This window comes from Triturus cristatus, chromosome 4_2 (genome assembly GCF_964204655.1).
Source record: "Triturus cristatus chromosome 4_2, aTriCri1.1, whole genome shotgun sequence".
Taxonomy (NCBI): Eukaryota; Metazoa; Chordata; class Amphibia; order Caudata; family Salamandridae; genus Triturus; species Triturus cristatus.
The window spans coordinates 126,747,394-126,764,448 of record NC_140586.1 but is presented as its reverse complement, the minus strand read 5'-3'; positions in this window follow the sequence as shown (position 1 = coordinate 126,764,448).

The window sequence follows — 17,055 nt, the reverse complement described above, 5'->3', positions numbered from 1 at the left end:
CTGTAAAAGAGCCAAGTAGTAAAATTCCTTCTTGTCAGTAGTGTCGCAACTCAGCTTCCTGTGATTTATCAAACTTCCTTTTGTTTGCTTTACCAAACATCCTTCCTCACCAATGACTTTATATTTTCCATTGTTGATGTCTTCTGCGGCTTTCCGTGAATAAATGTAGTTCTGCAGCACTTCATAGAGACACATGTTCTCCAGATGTTGACTTCTCTTGGGATAATATGTGTCCAACATGTTTGATTTCAAAATATCTGTACTTTCTGGGTCATTCTCGGCTAAATATTCAATTTCTCCAACAGATTTTAGTACCCGATTTCTCATTGCTGCAAGGCCTAAACTTGCCCAAATTATTCTTCTTGATTTCGAGTAGAGACTTGCAGAAGATAACCTATCTGAACATTCGTAGGATCCAATTTCTCGATGCGATAACATCTTCAAACTGAAACTGTACAGCTTCTTACTGACAGTCTTCTCGTGAGAAATCTCTTCCCACATTTCCTTCAATTCTGTTTTTTCTGATTTCGTAATGTAAGACGTTACATATCGAGCAACAGCAATGGAATTGTCAGCTACATACTGTATATCCATGTTAGCGTCCCACATGGATAAAATGACTGGGTTGTAGTCATTTATATTTTTTGATTCTTCTTTTCTTTTTAGGTTGTAGGTATTCTTAGGTGATTTTCTTGTGATAGTATGTCTCACAGCTGACATAAAACTGTTTACTCTTCCATTTGAAAGAACAGGTCTAGGAAATCCAAATCGATATTTAGTGTAGTATTTATCTTTGCTCTTGTATTTCTGTCGACAGTATTTTCCACACCGATGACTTTGGAAACGTAAAACTTGCTCCTTTAACTTTTTCTCTTCTGTGCTTTTTGGTATAGCACATGTTGCATATTCTTCAATGTAAGATAACACTGCTTCATCAGTATCTGTTCCAAACTTTGGGGCATCCTTTATCCACAACAGCATATGAATATGAGGAGCACCTCTTGCCTGGTACTCTTTTCTCCAAAAGAAATCTACTACTTCTCCAAGAGGTGGATTTTTTTAATTGCAGATGAAGGACATCATAGCCTCAAATCTATGATTGAAATATCTGCAAACATTAACCGGATCCAATGAGCACAGTTCTCCTGCTGTCTTGTATTCGATGTTTTTAATGTTTGAATTTGCCTCTCGTAGAAAATCCAGTAAATCATCCCAAGCGTACTCAGCACAGCTTAGGGTAACGAACCATGTTGGTGTTCCTAAATTCCGTAACATGCATTTTAATTCACCATGGCGTCGGTACCAATATTCATTTGTCCCACGCTGACAAGCCATCAGATTGATCAGTTGTGTTTCCAAATGATCATCTCGGTGCTGCACTTTCTCCATAAAATCCTTAGCAGATACATTTTGTAAATGTACTCCACTTTTTAAAATGTGATTTACTGCATAAGACAGTGCAGACAAATCACTTTCAAATAAAAGATGGAACAAATAAGGAATACTTTGTCGAAATCTGGGATCTTCAGCATATAGTCTTGTAGTCCGATACTCAGAAGCTGGAATCTGTTCCGGACGTTCATCGTATCGTCCTCCTTTTCCTTTAGGAAACAGCTGGGGAAAACATCGAGCTTCCAAGCTCTCCTCCCATACACTCACGGGAGTTCCTTTTGCTTTCTTCATCTGAAAGAGATCAATATTGTCTCCCATAACTTCTTTTGAATGAAGAGGATGTATGCTAAAATGTTCATAAATTTCTTCTTCCTTTGACTTGTCCACTTTTTCAATTTGTCCAGTTGGTGTTTCTGTGTCTTCTTGTAAATCTTCTTCTTCTTCTTCTTCTTCTATATAAATTGATTCATACCATTTGTTATTCCTTTTCAAATACAAATTTGCTCTTTGTACTTTCCGTACATCTACCAGCTCCTGCCAAATCTTCTTATTCTTTGTAGGTACACCATTAACCAGAATAATTAATGGTTCAGTTTCCAAAGTATCCGCATCAATAGTTTCCATATTTTTTTTCAAATCCAAGGGCAAATACACCACTCTACCTTTTAAACCTCTCAGTAAATCTGAAGGAGGTAATTTACCAGTTTTGGGCTCCATACGTACTATGGTCTGGAACGGATGAACACATTGAATGAGTATAGACTCATATGTATTTAATTCAGAAAGTTCAGCAGGAATAGCATCCAATTCTAAATTATTATGTACAGCTCTGGTCGGCATTCTATTTTCCTCTAACTTGTTGTAACAGTATTTACAAATACGCTGATCTTCACCCAAATCATAACAATTTTCAAGAAATATATAGGTGGCAAAATCCTTCCACTTATAATTATCTTCATTTTCACTCTTTCTGTAGAGATCAACATTCCTGGTTTGTTTTCTATAATGAGTTCTGCGGCAACAAATACAAGTAAAATTTGGTCTTTCATTAGAGATTATTGCAAATTTTGTTATGTGATCATTAAATGTGTTACTTACAGAGGGCTCTACATTCTCTTCCACTTCTTCCTCATTTACTGTGTCCTTCTCTGCACTGTTTTGTTCAGGACCAAAGTAACAAAACTGAATTTCATCAACAACCTTCTCTACATCTGATACCGTTCCTCGGAACAGAGCCCTATTCAATTCATTTAACTTTATCGCTGGACTTTTGGCAAAATACAACCGTCTCACAAACTTTCTCATTTCAGTATGATGAACAGCCAGCATCCTAAAATGATGGAAAACACTATTACACACTTTTCTAGATAGACAAGCCAGAGAATGACCCTGCAAACCAGTATTCTCTCTCACTCTGCATGGATCCAGACTTTGAAGCACCTTAATCTTCTGTTTTATACTTTTTTTACTATATTCTCTTAGAAACTCACGAAATTTGTCAATAGATTCCTGACGCACAGTGCAAATACTACTACAATTCCAAGTGTACACTGGGGCTTTAGGACGTCTCCCCATAGCCTCATCCGCCATCACTTGTACCTCATCGCTTGGAACCATTATCTCCTTCTCCATTATGCAACCATTTTTCACTTCGTAAGCACGACCTCTGGTGTCAACTGCATGCAGCAAACTATTACTTTGAAAATAGCTCTCTTCATTAAAAAAAGGTTCACTACTTGAACTATGCATCCACTTTCCTAAAAACACTTTACAAAAGTTTGTTCTGTTCACTACTCTTTTCCTTTTGCTATGTGATTTCAGTACATTAACCATTTTGTCTAATGTACGCATCCTATTCAAAATTAAAATGAATAGTTTCCTTTTTAATTCTAATGCCTTTGCTGCAATGGCTTCAATTTCTTTTTTTCTTTTATAAAACTGAGTCTTTTGCTTATATTTCTTCACATCCTTTATCAAATTGGACATAACTCTTCTCTGAAACATTTTTCTACGTATCTCTTTAAACGCTGTTTTTCTATTTATGTAAATCTTTTCAGTTGCAGAAGGTATATTTGCATTAACTAAATTCTCAATTTTTTCCTGTCCTTTTCTTTTCAAAACATTCTTTCCAGTGCAGACATTTTGTACATTTTTCCTTCTTTTGAATATATTTTTTAGAAATTGTTTTGTCTGCTTACCAGAAGATTTTTTCTTTTTCCCAACATGAGCATCTTCTACTAACTTTGGTCCTCCAGTTGTCTTCAAATATAGGGTTTTTTGTGGGTTTTTTTAACTCTGGATTTTGTAGGCATCTTAAATTTTGTTCACTGCTCTTCAGCAATACCTGAAAAAAACTAAAAAAAAAATCCTTTATTTTATTTAAATATATTACTACATTTCTTTTCACAATAGTCACAAAACATAATTTCTTTGACAATTTGAAAACACACTTATTACTCTTTTTTTTGGCAAGTGATAATCACTTTTACAGACTGACACATTATAAATCCACTTTTCAGATTTTTTTAAAAGCACATGTCCAAACTGCTTTTTCAGACCACCACCATGTGTATCCTGGGTGACTGCCTACACTCCAGCAAGGGCAACCAGCCTTAGTGATGCTGAATGTATTTGCATTACAGACTGAAACCTCAAACCCCACTCGCTTGTAAATACTGTGCATGATTATACATGGAAAGGAGCTGGGTGTGTGCTAAGAGTCTGCTTCTGCACCAAAAAATCGCTCCGCCTTTTTCCTACTAATGCAACTGGGAAATCACCAGAGCAAAACGCAATAAATCTCTGGCTGTAATTCCTATTTGCACACAGAGTCATGTTTTCACATTAGTCACAAAACGAAATTTCTTTGCCAATTTGAAAGCACACTTACTGCTCTTTTTTTTTGGCAAGTGATAATCACTTTTACAGACTGACACATTATGAATCCACTTTTCAGATTTTTTAAAAAGCCCATGTCCAGACTGCTTTTTCAGACCACCACCATGTGTATCCTGGGTGACTGCCTACACTCCAGCAAGGGCAACCAGCCTTAGTGATGCTGAATGTATTTGCATTACAGACTGAAACCTCAAACCCCACTCGCTTGTAAATACTGTGCATGATTATACATGGAAAGGAGCTGGGTGTGTGCTAAGAGTCTGCTTCTGCACCAAAAAATCGCTCCCCCTTTTTCCTACTAATGCAACTGTGAAATCACCAGAGCAAAACGCAATAAATCTCTGCCTGTAATTCCTATTTGCACACAGAGTCATGTTTTCACATTAGTCACAAAACGAAATTTCTTTGCCAATTTGAAAGCACACTTACTGCTCTTTTTTTTTGGCAAGTGATAATCACTTTTACAGACTGACACATTATGAATCCACTTTTCAGATTTTTTTAAAAGCCCATGTCCAGACTGCTTTTTCAGACCACCACCATGTGTATCCTGGGTGACTGCCTACACTCCAGCAAGGGCAACCAGCCTTAGTGATGCTGAATGTATTTGCATTACAGACTGAAACCTCAAACCCCACTCGCTTGTAAATACTGTGCATGATTCTACATGGAAAGCAGCTGGGTGTGTGCTAAGAGTCTGCTTCTGCACCAAAAAATCGCTCCCCCTTTTTCCTACTAATGCAACTGTGAAATCACCAGAGCAAAACGCAATAAATCTCTGCCTGTAATTCCTATTTGCACACAGAGTCATGTTTTCACATTAGTCACAAAACGAAATTTCTTTGCCAATTTGAAAGCACACTTACTGCTCTTTTTTTTGGCAAGTGATAATCACTTTTACAGACTGACACATTATGAATCCACTTTTCAGATTTTTTAAAAAGCCCATGTCCAGACTGCTTTTTCAGACCACCACCATGTGTATCCTGGGTGTCTGCCTACACTCCAGCAAGGGCAACCAGCCTTAGTGATGCTGAATGTATTTGCATTACAGACTGAAACCTCAAACCCCACTCGCTTGTAAATACTGTGCATGATTCTACATGGAAAGCAGCTGGGTGTGTGCTAAGAGTCTGCTTCTGCACCAAAAAATCGCTCCCCCTTTTTCCTACTAATGCAACTGTGAAATCACCAGAGCAAAACGCAATAAATCTCTGCCTGTAATTCCTATTTGCACACAGAAGGTGCCGATCACGATCCGGCAAAAACCGGGTACGAACCGTCGGACGGAGCATAATCTCCGCCCGACGCGTACCCGGTCGTCAATTTTTACAAACAAGGAATTACGATTCGCACGGGTACACCATTACCGTACGATTCGTAAAAAAGCCCGACCGAACAAAAAACACCTACCAATGCGATCCGGGAAAGCGCCGACCTGACGTCGGGACGCTCGCAGCCAGCCATTCACGACCCAGGAATCACGATTCGCACCGACGTCACCCCGCACGGTGAATATTTTGCGGCAGCCAAAAACTGCCGGGAAATCAGGACGACGCGAACAAGGACAACCAGTACGCGACGGACAGACGACGCCGCGAAGAAGGAGGACCAGTACGTGACGGACACACAGGACGACGCCACCAAGGAGGACCCGTACGCGACAGGACGACGCGATCAAGGAGGACCCGTACGCGACAGGACGACGCGAGCAAGGAGTACCAGTACGCGACGGACAGACATGGACCCGAACCTACGAGTCATCCCTGCCCTCATAGCAGTACACCTCCTCTACAGGTTACGACGCAGACGCCGCAGAAGGTCAGAATAACTAAGGGAGGGGGGAAAGTGGGGTGGGGTGGGGGTGGCACGACCAGGGCAGGCCACAAAACAACCACATAAGTCACACACCACACATGGCCTGGACATACCTGACTCCCATGCCCTGGTCACCACGAGGGGGTGGGGGCGTGTCCTGATAAGCCAGCGACCGCCACAACGGAAGTCCGTCACCACGCGAACCGGCAACACAACCAGACAGGTACGTCCCGTACCCACGCCTGAAGAGCGTGGGTACGAGTCGGACCACGCCCACACACGTCACCCCAACAATGGCGGGACGGATCGCACCCACGTGGCAAAGGCCTGGGTACGGGCCGCACAAACATCACATAGCGTGGGGACGGATATGTACAGACCCTACCCCCACCCCGTATGCAAGGAGCGTACCCCCCAGCCCAACAGTGCAAGTACGACCCGTACCCCCACCCGCGTATGCATGGAGCGTACCCCCACCCCAACAGTGTAAGTTCGACCCGTACCCTCACCCGCGTATGCATGGAGCGTACCCCCCATGCCAACAGTGTAAGTACGACTCGAACCCCCACCCACGAATGCAAGGAGCGTACCCCCCAGCCCAACAGTGTAAGTACGACCCGTACCCCCACCCGCGTATGCAAGGAGCGTACCCCCCATGCCAACAGTGTCAGTACGACCCGTACCCCCACCCGCGGACGTACGGAGCGTACCCCCACCCCAACAGTGTAAGTTCGACCCGTACCCTCACCCGCGTATGCATGGAGCGTACCCCCATGCCAACAGTGTAAGTACGACTCGAACCCCCACCCACGAATGCAAGGAGCGTACCCCCCAGCCCAACAGTGTAAGTACGACCCGTACCCCCACCCGCAAATGCAAGGAGCGTACCCCCCAGCCCAACAGTGTAAGTACGACCCGTACCCCCACCCGCGAATGCAAGGAGCGTACCCCCCAGCCCAACAGTGTAAGTACGACCCGTACCCCCACCCGCAAATGCAAGGAGCGTACCCCCCAGCACAACAGTGTAAGTACAACCCGTACCCCCACCCGTGAATGCAAGGAGCGTACCCCCCATGCCAACAGTGTAAGTACGACCCGTACCCACACCCGCGGACGTACGGAGCGTACCCCCACCACACCAGTGTCAGTAGACTCGTACCCTCACCTCGAATGCATTGAGCGTACCCCCACCGTGTATGTGCCAAGCGCACATATCCTGAAATCGGAGGTGTGTGTGCAGAGTCCACCCAGCAGTGCCCTGAGACAGGAGGGGTGGGTGTGGAGTCCTCCCAGCAGTGCCCTGAGACAGGAGGGGTGGGTGCCTATCACTCCCAGCAGTGCCCTGAGACAGGAGGGGTGGGTGTGGAGTCCTCCCAGCAGTGCCCTGACACAGGAGGGGTGGGTGTGGAGTCCTCCCAGCAGTGCCCTGAGACAGGAGGGGTGGGTGCAGAGTCCTCCCAGCAGTGCCCTTTGACAGGAGGGGTGGGTGCCTATCACTCCCAGCAGTGCCCTGAGACAGGAGGGGTGTGTGCAGAGTCCTCCCAGCAGTGCCCTGAGACAGGAGGGGTGGGTGCAGAGTCCTCCCAGCAGTGCCCTGAGACAGGAGGGGTGGGTGTGGAGTCCTCCCAGCAGTGCCCTGACACAGGAGGGGTGGGTGTGGAGTCCTCCCAGCAGTGCCCTGAGACAGGAGGGGTGGGTGCAGAGTCCTCCCAGCAGTGCCCTGAGACAGGAGGGGTGGGTGCCTATCACTCCCAGCAGTGCCCTGAGACAGGAGGGGTGTGTGCAGAGTCCTCCCAGCAGTGCCCTGAGACAGGAGGGGTGGGTGCCCATCACTCCCAGCAGTGCCCTGAGACAGGAGGGGTGTAACACATGTGTGTGAGGCCAGAATTATCCACATGCATACTGGCTACAAGGGAACATGTCCCCATGAACTCATGTCAACAGACTCCACACACAAGTACAGTGATCACCAAGGATGCCACGATTGTTGCAGGTGGAGACATGGCCCTGCATGCATGGCCAAAGTAGAAGGGCTCCGTCACACACACAGCTCATGTAGACACAGCTCTGCGCTAAACATTGGGAACACCCTGCAGGGAAGAAAGCTGGGTACACAGAGGAAGGAATACACCCTGGGACAAGTGCACCATGCAGTAACTGCTTACATGAACAAAGAAAGTTAGCCAACACCTTGTGATGGCACACAGATCACAGGGTCCCACCAATGAGCAGTACACTACTACATATCCCACACACCCAAACCCTTACACACCACCCAAAACCATGTAGCAGCCCCACCAACACCAATACCAGCATAGCAGTAGTGTGATAATGAAAACAAAATTAAGCTTTATTCAGCATGAGCACAATGTCCGTGGATCGCAGGCAGTTCAATCTTCACAAAGCCCATAGGGCAGTCAATGATTCTCAGCTGGATGGGGGACACAGTGGGATGCGTGTCCCCTACCTTGCCTGCACAGTCAAATGGCATCGTCTTCCACACTGGTGAGGGCATCAGGGGGGGGGGGGAAGCAACAGGCACCGCAGGGACATCAGGGCAAAGGGGCGGCGTTGTGGGTGCAGGGATGGAGGACTCCACCACAGGGGGTGGGTCAGTGCCAAAGGCGGAGGCCAGGATGGCACTACACACCTTTGCAAGGTCCTCCAGGGAGTCCCCTGCACCCGAAGGGACCTCAGGCCCCAAGGAGGGGGGGGGTCAGAGGGATGGGTCGCAGCGCCACCGGGGGAGGGTGGAGACAGGGGGGGAGACTCAACCACCCTGACCGGGGACCTCCTTGACCGCTTGCGTGGTGGTGTAACTGTGGGGCTCAGGGACAGAGCGGCCATGAAGGAGTCCTTGGGGGAGATGTGGCCAGGAGAGCTGAGGGGAGGGGATTTGGAGGGAGTGGACTGGGTGGAATGCGGACTCCCACTATGGCTGCGTGTCACACGTTTGCCCCCCGACCCAGTGGGTGTGCCTACCTCACCCTGTGTGTGCGTGTCAGGAGGAGTGCGGTGGACCTTCCCTGCTGGTGTGGTGCCCGTGTCCGTTGATGTGGGTGCATGCCGACGTCTGGGTGTACGTGTGACAGGCATGGGAGTGGGAAGTGTGGATGGGGCAGGGGTAGGTGGGGGGAGGTCGCGCTGCAGGAGACCCACTGCTGCAGTCAGTGTGGAGTCGATGGACCTCAGCAAGTTGCGTTGGTCAGCCTGCGATGAATGAATGCCCTCCAAGAAAGCCTCGATGTTGGTGAGGGTTTTGCCGTGGGCATGGAGGACATTAAGGATCGCAGCCTGACCAACCTGCAGTTGCCGCTGGATGTCCACAGACTCTGCATTGGCGGCAGCAGTGGAGACAGGGGCAGGGGGTGCGGTACCTGGCAGGAAGGAGACATGCTGTGACCGGGCACGCTGGGAAGGGACACGAGCAAGTGGGAGGCGGCTGGTGGAAACTGAGGGGGCGGTGCGAGGTGTTGTTCCGCTGTCAGCTGCTGGTGCAGCCTCCGCCCACTCGGAGACATCGTCCCCGGACCTGTCAGCTTCGTAGTCTGATGTGCCAGTCGACAGGTCCTCGGCCACACTCTCCTCCGCCTCTGTCCCACTCGATGTGCCAGACCCGATGTCACGGCTGGCACTGGTGCTCGGTCCCTCCGCCTGGTCTGTGTCCATGTCTCCCTCTGTGTCCCCCGACGATGCTGTGGGCAGGGTGGAGAGACAGAAATTAATCAGACACCTGTACACATCTGTCACATGAGTCCAATCTACATAGGTAACATTGCATGGCCTGAAAAGGAAGATCCCTAACATCTACTGAACAGGGTACCGATGTAGGGCATGAAACACACAGTTGGTTGAGCCACCATGCCACTGAAATACCATGGAGAGCATGAGACAATAGCTAAACACAGGAAAAGGAGTCTGACATAGCACCCAGGCCCTGGGGACAATCCAGCACTGCATCTGCACCACACAGCGTTGGCGAAAATACCGATGACCAGGGACCATATCCATGAACTTGAGACACATGCTGCATAGGTAATGCTGAAAACATGCACAACATGACTCGGTCACTGCACATTGCGTGTGTGTCCAGACACATCACACACTGCCCAGACCCAGCAAGTGGTAATCAGGATTTAACACATAGGCATTGCCCGCCCCAACAAGACCCTACACGAGGCAAATTGTTGAGACACAGGTGGCACCAACATCTCATAGTCTGGGTGATACACACAGGGGCAGGCAAAAAGCAAGATTGGACGCCAAACAGCCAAGGTGCGCCTGTACAAATAATGAGGTACCAGTGCCCATCCTCAGATGAGTATAACAAGACACACAGGCACTGGCAACTGTGAGTATGAAGAAGGACAATCAGGTCAGGCTGCACAGTGGACACCTGTACAAAATAGCACGTCTATATACATGGTGACAGGGGACAATGGCACAGAGCACAACTTACGCTGTAGACACTGACAGTGGCCACGTTTATGATGACACATACACCACTGAGAAAAAGGTGCCCCAGGGGACAGTAGTGGGCATGCAACTACATGCTACTGAATGGTAATGACTGCAACACACGTCACCATCCCTGCACTATGTGTATCGCACACTCATGCACATCATGTCACAGGCCACTACATGGGACATGCGCGCTGTAAGGCATGACACATGAGAGACCAACTCCCATGTCTGGAGTCAGCATCAGTGCCAACTGACATGGAACCCACATGCAGTGAACTTGACAGTGCACAGGCAAGGTCCCACAACCTGTTACACACCACCCCCACACATGATGCTACAGTCATTGTTCCCGTGGACAAAGCGCCAGCCTACATTACCCTGTGAAGGAGTGACTACACACAGACCAGGGAACACATTGCAAGGAGGGGAAGGGTGGCAGGGGCACAGCGCTATACTGGGGCAAACAGGATCTGCACAGCACCTTTAAACCCTGCCAGTGAATTCATGCTACTGTGCCCTTACAAATGCCGGTGACACACAACAAACACACATGTACCTACCCCCTTCCGGCTGCTGCATCGCCTGTAAGCACCTCTCCAGGTCTGGAAAGACCACCGGCAGCACACGCCTGTGGAGGTGGCTCAGACGGCGGCGGCCGCGGTTCTTGTGGCTCTCAGGTGAGTCCCCCAGCAGGAGCCGTGCAATCCTCCGCGTCCAGCACCGGATATCCTGCCAGCGTTTCCTCACCTGGGGCAGGCTCCGCCTCCGACCATCCACACCCCTCACGGCACTGACGGCGGTCAGCCAGATCTGCTCCTTGGCAGTGGCCCCTACCTGTGAGGAGGAACAAGTGACACCACATCAATACACCAGCCACATGTCACAGAGAGACATATGGGTACAAATTAGCTGGTTACAACAAGGCATGTCATGCAGCCAACGCATTGCACCTTTGTCATAGGGACATCATCCCCTGGTGAGGGAAAAAGCACTACGTGCCACAGTGGGTACACAGGTGGAATGATGGCAATGTCACAATCAATGATCAAGGCTCACACTGTGCATCACACCCACCCCTCCTGTCTCAGGGCACTGCTGTGAGTGATAGGCCCCCACCCCTCCTGTCTCAGGGCACTGCTGTGAGTGATAGGCCCCCACCCCTCCTGTCTCAGGGCACTGCTGTGAGTGATAGGCCCCCACCCCTCCTGTCTCAGGGCACTGCTGTGAGTGATAGGCCCCCACCCCTCCTGTCTCAGGGCACTGCTGTGAGTGATAGTCCCCCACCCCTCCTGTCTCAGGGCACTGCTGGGAGACATCAGGCACCCCCCCCCGGGACCTCCCCGACAGTACATGGCATGTGTGTTATACCTGGACGCAATGGCAGAAGTCACAGTCACCACATAGGGACAGTCTGTGGCAGTGGCCTATGCACTCACCTGATACCCTGGTCGCCCATACAGCATGGAGTACTGTGGGAGGATCACATCCAGCAGAGCCATGTTCTCCTCCAGGGTGAATGGCTGTGTCCTCTCCACAGCCCTTGACATGGTTCCAGGGAATCAGTAGCAGCAGCTGGGTCGACGAATGCAAAGATGTGCAGGCAAGTGCTCCCTCATGGGACCTGGCTGCCTTATATGTGCCCTTCTGCCCAGTCTCATGCACAGGAGTACAGAGAGATTGGTCACTCACATTTGCATCCTATGTTTCCACCAATCCCTTCAAACCTAGCAGTCTGTGGGTTCTCTATCGGTTTCATTCTCCTGCATGATGTCAGCCCCACAAACACATTGCAACAAAGTAGACAAATTCCAACTGACTTCTGCTGTGCACCTTCCAGAACAATTTCGAATTTTGAACTTGGTCTCCATGACAACCAGCATGCATGTAGGCCTTAATACTTGTCCCCTATGTAATTTGGAGCATCACACACAGGTACGGTGCGTGTGGGGGCCCTAGGGCACCCCAAATGCATGGCAACGGCCCGTACATGCATGCCTACGCTCTCCATCACTATGGGTCTGCACGCGTATGCGTACCCGTAGTGGCACGGACCGTACACTCGCATCTACTCTTACTATCACTATGGGTCTGCACGCGTATGCGTACCCGTAGTGGTACGGACCGTACACTCGCATCTACGCTCTCTATCACTATGGGTCTGCACGCGTATGCGTACTCGTAGTGATAGTGAGCGTAGATGCGAGTGTACGGTCCGTACCACTACGGGTACGCATACGCGTGCAGACCCATAGTGATAGTGAGCGTAGATGTGAGTGTACGGTCCGTACCACTACGAGTACGCATACGCGTGCAGACCCATAGTGATAGAGAGCGTAGATGCGAGTGTGCGGTCCGTACCACTACGGGTACGCATACGCGTGCAGACCCATAGTGATAGTGAGCGTAGATGTGAGTGTACGGTCCGTACCACTACGAGTACGCATACGCGTGCAGACCCATAGTGATAGAGAGCATAGATGTGAGTGTACGGTCCGTACCACTACGGGTACGCATACGCGTGCAGACCCATAGTGATAGTGAGCGTAGATGTGAGTGTACGGTCCGTACCACTACGGGTACGCATACGCGTGCAGACCCATAGTGATAGTGAGCGTAGATGTGAGTGTACGGTCCGTACCACTACGGGTACGCATACGCGTGCAGACCCATAGTGATAGTGAGCGTAGATGCGAGTGTACGGTCCATACCACTACGGGTACGCATACGCGTGCAGACCCATAGTGATAGTGAGCGTAGATGTGAGTGTACGGTCCGTACCACTACGGGTACGCATACGCGTGCAGACCCATAGTGGTAGTGAGCGTAGATGTGAGTGTACGGTCCGTACCACTACGGGTACGCATACGCGTGCAGACCCATAGTGATAGGGCCGTACACACGCATCTACGCTCACTATCACTATGGGTCTGCACGCGTATGCGTACCCGTAGTGGTACGGACCGTACACTCGCATCTACGCTCGCCATCACGATGGGTACACATACGGCAGCACTCCCACAGTGATTTGGGAACATGCACAGGCCCTCTCAGCAGCAGTACGGCGGATTTTACACATCACTGTGGTGATAGGCGACACACATGTAGGAATAGGGCGGACATACTTGTCCATGGATGGACATACTTGTCCAGGAATGGACATCAAGGCATCGTCTGTGCATTACCACATGTGTGGGGCACAGGTGTCACAGGCTGTGATGTGGAACATGCCTCCTGAGTGGAGAAGGCACCAGATGTATGATGAGATGTGTACATGTGTACTGTGTGAGGGTGCAATGTGTGCCAGGCATGCCCTTGACTCCTTTGACATGTGTGCATGTGGGACTGCGCACTTGGGGTGAGCGTCACTGGCATGGCACGGACACCAACACACGGAAGTGTCCCATGATGCCCGGTACAGGGGTCATGACACATGACTTGTCACTACCCACAGTGCACAATGTGACTATGCCATATATGTGTCCGGGATTTACATCAGGTTGATGTTGTAGCACCCTTAAAAGCTGCAGCCGTTGCAGCAACCGACATGTGGCTGTGTGTAGATTGTCATTGCACACTGTTCCCAACACCATGCCACATGTGTTATCGGATGTGAGGTGCACATGTATGCAAGGGACACGGAGTAGCGTGACAAGGCCATGTCAGCAAACTCACAAGGAATGTGTGGTGAGTCATGACATGTGCACCTTCATGGCAAGGTGTGTGGGCTGGACTAGTGTAATGTCATGTGACCTGTGGCTCAAGTGTTCCGCTGCCAGTCTCTGCAATCGGCATCACACTTCTGCTGATGTGTGGGTGTATGTCACTCCTGTCTTGCGTCGGGCAGTGCACTTGCACTGGGACACAGCTATTTCCATGGCGTGGCATGGGGAGGTTCTCAATCACCGTGTGTAGCTGGGTCTTGGAAGGAGTGTCACCTTGCATCCATACGTGTCCTGGGCATGTAGCACATGCCTGACTCCCTATGTGGCATGTGTGTATTGCCAGATTTACATGTGCTCAGTAGACATGAGTTGTTCTCGTAGTGCACTCACTCTTCCTTGTCACTTCCAAATTACTGCAGAGCGCCTCCTGTTGCCCGAAGAATTCCAGACTTGGCCACCATGCAGGAGAATGACAGGATCCGGCTCTACCGCTTCACCCAACCGTTGATTCTGGAGCTGACGGCGAGACTGGCACCACACCTGCAACCGCAGCACAGGTATCCTACGGCACTGACACCCCAGCTGAAGGTAATGGCTGCCCTACATTTCCTTGCCACGGGTACCTTCCAAAATACCATAGCTCATGTTGGTGGCATGTCCCAGAGCATGTTCAGCGGTGTGCTGCATGATTTCTTGGAGGCCATGTTGATTCACCTGGATGACTTCATCAAGTTCCCAACCCCTGAACAGATGACTGAGGTCAAGCGTGGTTTCTATGCCCTGGGAGGGATGCCCCATGTCATTGGGTCCATAGATGGGACACATGTAGGTTTGGTACCACCACACGCACGGGAGGTGGCGTACAGCAATCGGAAGCACTACCACTCCATCAATGCCCTTGTGGTGTGTCTGTCCAACATGGTGATTTCACATGTCTGTGCTCGTTTCCCAGGATCAGCACACGATGCCTACATCATGAGGCGTAGCGGGATGCCTGATATGATGATGCAGCTGCGCAACGAACGGGCATGTGTTGTTGGTGGGTACAGTCTGTCTGTCCTGTATTCTGTTTGGCCGAGCAGCACTACCGCTTCGCCAGTTCTAACGATATCCATGTGCTTTCCATTTAGGGGACGCTGGCTATCCCAACATGCCTTGGCTGCTGACACCTCTCCGCAACCCCATCACGCCGGCCCAGCTCCGCTACAACACCGCCCATGGCCGGACAAGGCGAGTGATAGAGAGGACGTTTGGCATGCTGACGAGCCGATTCCGGTGCCTCCACAAGACCGGCGGCGCACTCCCATATGCCCCGGCAAAGGTTTTCAAGATCTTCATGGTCTGCTGCATGCTGCACAACATGGCAGTTGAAAGAGCTGTGCCACTCATCCTGAATCAACATGACGAGGACCATCCACCCGTGGAGGACGAAGGGCTTGGCAATGGGGCTAGTGATGTGGAGGATGTGGAGCCGCAAGAGGACATCCGGACTCGGCTCATACGCGACTTCTTTGCTTAGTGGTGAGTACCAGTGTCTGAGTGTGCACGCCTTGGTCCCCGTGTGGCATGTGTTGTGATGCGTGTCTCCACCTGCATGTATGGCACGTGAGTCAGAGGTGTGTGTGGGTGTGTCACTGGAGTGATGGTGGCAGTGATGGTAGTATTTCCCCACTCATAATTGTGACCTAGCATGTTGTCATCCATACATGTGTCGAGTCAATGCACATGCAAGTGGCTGTGCTTTTTGTGGCTGACTTCTTGTGTGTCTCTCTTCCCCAGGTACCTGCGCATGCCGTCTTCTGGTTGCATTGTTGTGGCACTGCTATTCCTCATGGACATGGCATCGTGGGCTGACTCAGCGTTACAGGCACGGACACGTTTGGAAGTCTCCATGGGGTAAGGGATGCATCTGGGGTGTATTGGGTGTGGCAGTTGTTCACGATGTGTGCACACTGCCCCGGTCGGGGTTTGGTTCCTCTGCAGACATGTGGCATCCCCATGGGACACGACATGCAGCTGGGTACACCTGAATAGATGGGCTGCCTGGTTGTCAGTCATCAGTGATGGGATAGTGGATTGTGATGAAGGCATCAATGTGTGTGACACTGCCCTCGGACACATACGGTTAACATTGTCTTGACATGGCGTGGGACTTCCACATCAGCGGATGTATGGTGTATGGCAGTCTCTCCGTGAGCAGCTGTGGGTATTTAGCTGTTAGCCGACACTTGTGTGCCAGTTCCATGGCTATCACGCATTTGTGCTGCAGAAGGGGGGTGCCAGTGTTGGAGCCACATGTTACTCCACATGATGTGTTCATGTGTACTTCAAGTTGCCTCTGCAATCCCAAAAACATGACTATTAAAGGTGTCCCTATGCCTCCAAGGTGCCTCTTCTCAGTCAATGCTGGTGTGTTGGCACGGTGCATCCTGCATGTCTGGCATGGTATTCCCTGATTGTGGCTATGTGTCAATGTGTCGAGTGGCAAGATGCAAGCTGTGTGTGTGTGCTGAGACTGTGTATTGGGCATGATGTCCATGACTGTGTGGGTATTGTGACATGTGCCATCCCCATGCATCCAACGTTGTCCATGACCCCATTCTCTGCATCCACCGGACTCAAGCTTGCAGGACATGGTTCTGCCACCTGTCTACACATACCTGGGTGCCCCCCAGGACACGGGCCAGGATCCCTGACCTCTGCGCATGACTGTTGCTGTACTCAATGTGTCTGTCAGCACGGTTGTTCGGCCACCCCCTCAGCTGGTTCTGACCATCACGGGTGTGTATGGTGCTCCATGTCTGTCTTGCCTACAAAACTG